The sequence below is a fragment of the Limulus polyphemus genome, unplaced genomic scaffold (assembly GCF_000517525.1).
Source record: "Limulus polyphemus unplaced genomic scaffold, Limulus_polyphemus-2.1.2 Scaffold3258, whole genome shotgun sequence".
Taxonomy (NCBI): Eukaryota; Metazoa; Arthropoda; class Merostomata; order Xiphosura; family Limulidae; genus Limulus; species Limulus polyphemus.
This window is the reverse complement of record NW_013668868.1, coordinates 41,821-45,176: the sequence shown is the minus strand read 5'-3', so window position 1 is coordinate 45,176 and position 3,356 is coordinate 41,821.

Here is a 3,356-nt window from a genome sequence, read left to right as displayed (position 1 = left end):
CATAATTTAAAAAATAATTCTGAAGCCAGCATAATGAATGTATGTAACAATATTATTTTTGTGTTCAGTTTTTCCATATACAAAGTATGTAACAATACACTAAAAGTTTAAATGCCAGTTGGCCTACAATTCGTCACACAGGCTTCACTACAGATATTCCTCTGCTCCAGAATCAGAGGTGTATAAAAAATATTATTTCAGAATTATTCTCTGTCTCACACAAGTCACAACCCAAGAAGTCTTTTGTTCAATACCAGAAAACGTCAGTTGGACCTGAAAATTTACACCAAAAATACTATCAGATATGTTGTTTATATTGTTGCGTCATCGAGGTCACGTGACTGGTGTGGCGCCACCTATTTTCTAAAACTATCCTGTACCTTGGCGAATGCTCTAGTATTTACTAGATATAGGGTAGTCTGGTATATAAAAGAGGGTGACAACGTGACGGAATAATAATGTGTGTGTAGACAGTGAGTAATTGAACTGCAGTCAGAGAGCACGAGAGACGTTCTTTGAGAGTTATAGCGTTTGTTTAGCGCGATTGTTGAAGTTGAGTGTATCGGTAAAGTTATATTCATAAAGAATAAACCAGTTTTATTAAGTAAAGACTTGTGTCGCTAAAGTTTCGTCGGAACGAAGTTACGGAAAGTTAATTAACAAACGGAGACGTAACAGAGCATTCTTTTAACATTGAAGTTACAGAAAGTTAATTAACAAACGGAGACGTAACAATACTAACTGATATATAGATATTTTATTCTGATATTTTGCAAAGGGGTTAAATTACATAAATTTTATACATAAGTTACAAATCAAGATAACATATATACAAAAGGAGCATCAATGTATGGATAAACAATGCCTAATTTATAAGTTATGCACTGAGAAGTACATGTACAGTTGTATGCAAATCATATTTAGATACAAAAATAAAAATGCAAATTTTTATTCTTGTACGGTTCTTTTATATATGTGTTAAAACTCATTGTACAAGCGACAACAATAAAGCCCATATGTTAGTTGTGAGACAGACTAAACACATTCCTGTCAATAATACCAGGGAAGCTATTCTCACAGTTGGGGTGCTAATACATTGAAGGGCTTAAGTTTCAAATTCCAACATTAATATTGCCAATAATGAGAGGAATGTGACCAGACTAATATTTTAAGTGCTATGAATTGACTTTCTTTGTAATTTATGGTGTCTGTATGGTTTGGTAATCTCTTCTAACAGGATGTATCAAGGATTAGGCTGTGTTATTAAAGCCACCTGTACTGTAAGCTATTACAACTCACTAGTAGTGGAAATTAGGTTTCTCGGTATAGTGAAACAACATACAAAGACATGTGTTGAAATAAACTTGTTTGAAAATTCAAAGAAGTCGTATAGAGCGGTACTGTACGAGCTGAAGTATTTTGCAATAGCGAAGTGGAATTTGTAAAGAAGTATAGTGGAGAATTTAAGAGAGATAGTTAAGTAGTTGAACAGTGTCAGCAACAGGAAAAGTAAAGGAGAAAAGGCCAAGGTGCCATAATGGCACAGCAGATTCAAATCAACAGGGGGAACTCGGTTGTCACCGTGATTCCTGAGGGTGCGCTCCCGCACGAAGTCATTCGTGCAGTAGAAGAAAGTTTAGGCATAGGAGCCGTTGAATGCCTACAACCGCTAGGCGGTATGAAAATATGTTGTACATTCACGTCGTACAACATAACTAGGAAGGCTATGGGTATTGGACATTTTACCTACAAGGATGTAGAGTACAAGTACACCCCAGCAGGAACAAATGTATTATCTGTAAGAATAAAACATCTCCCACACGAGGTGCCAAATGAGTATGTAACAAGTGCTTTGCGGGAGTATGGCAAAGTACTAGGAGTCATACGAGAAACATACCCAGAGAATAAGGTGTTTAATGGAGCAAGAAGGGTACGTGTAGATATGTCGAAACCGATTCCCAACTTTCTGTATGTAGGTCAATTCAGGGTAATGGCGAATTACCCTGGAATGAAAAAACTGTGTGCGAGATGCAAGGAGGAAGGGCATTTCGCGGCCGACTGCACGGCCAAAATATGTAATAAGTGCGGCGAAGTAGGACACCCGCCCGCAGAATGTGCCAAAGGATGTAAAAAGTGTGGAGGAAACCACCCACATAGGCAGTGCACAGTGAAGAGTTTCTCGGCCATAGTGAAGGGAGGAGAAGAGGAAGTGAATATCGAAAATGAAGTGGGAGAAATCCTGAATGAAGTTATAGATAAGGTATGTGAAAGTGTAGAAAAAGAAGTGAACACAATGGAAGTAGATGCAGAAGAAAAGGAAGTAGATGCAGAAGAAAAAGAAGTAGAGGAAAAGAAAGTAGAGGAAAAGAAAGTAGAGAAAAGAAAGTAGAGAAAAAGAAGGTTGAAGAAAAGAAGGTGGAAGAAAAGAAAGTAGAAGAAAAGAAAGTAGAGGAAAGGAAAGTAGAAGAAAAGGTAGAAGAAGTGGAATGGAAAAAAGTTACAAAAAAGAAAAATAAAGAAGAGAAGAAAAACCGGAAAAAAAGACGGAGAAGGTTTTACCGAAAAAACCCAGTGATACACTGTTGGCAGAAGATTTACTCCTGTCGGAAAGTTCCTCGAGCGAAAGCAGCGGGGAAGAAACGATGGAGGATCAACAGGTTAAAAGGACACGTTTGATCGCATCGTCTGAAGGAAAGGAAAGAAAAAAGACAAAAAAAGGAAATCGGTACTCATATAACAGGTAATTACGACATGGAAGAAAGAAGATATCTAGGAAAGTATGAAACAAGTATAAGAGTGTCCTACAAAAGTTGGTTTATATCTCTAATAGTTTCTGTAACTGATTGTTTTTCATTGGAAAATGTAGAGGAAGATATATTATGTCTTAGCTTTAACAGCATCAGGTGTGGGAGGGTAGCTAAGTACAGCTACAACTCCAACATCTAAACTGCTCAGAGTAAATATTTGTGGGAAGATGACGATTTAAATAGGGTATCAATAGGTAAATTTTAGTTAGAAATGAGTAATTGTGTTGCCCACAAAAACACAAGTTCAAAGAAATGATATTCAAGTACCGAAAAGCGTTCTTGTTATCATATCGACAGTAATGTTCAAATGCGTCTGCGCTGGGCTGAACGAGAGTGACCCCCAACAGGGGTGAGATAGTTAGGACAACGTACAAAAGTCACGCTGCTGACCCAACGGTTTATGCGGCACAATAAACAAAAGTACGGCTGCAATGAAACATAAAAATAAACTTGAAATAAAAATATATTTATGAAAGAAAATTAAAATGTTTTTATGTACATATATAAACATGACATCTTAGTTAAAGTCATTACGAAGTTTTAAAACTT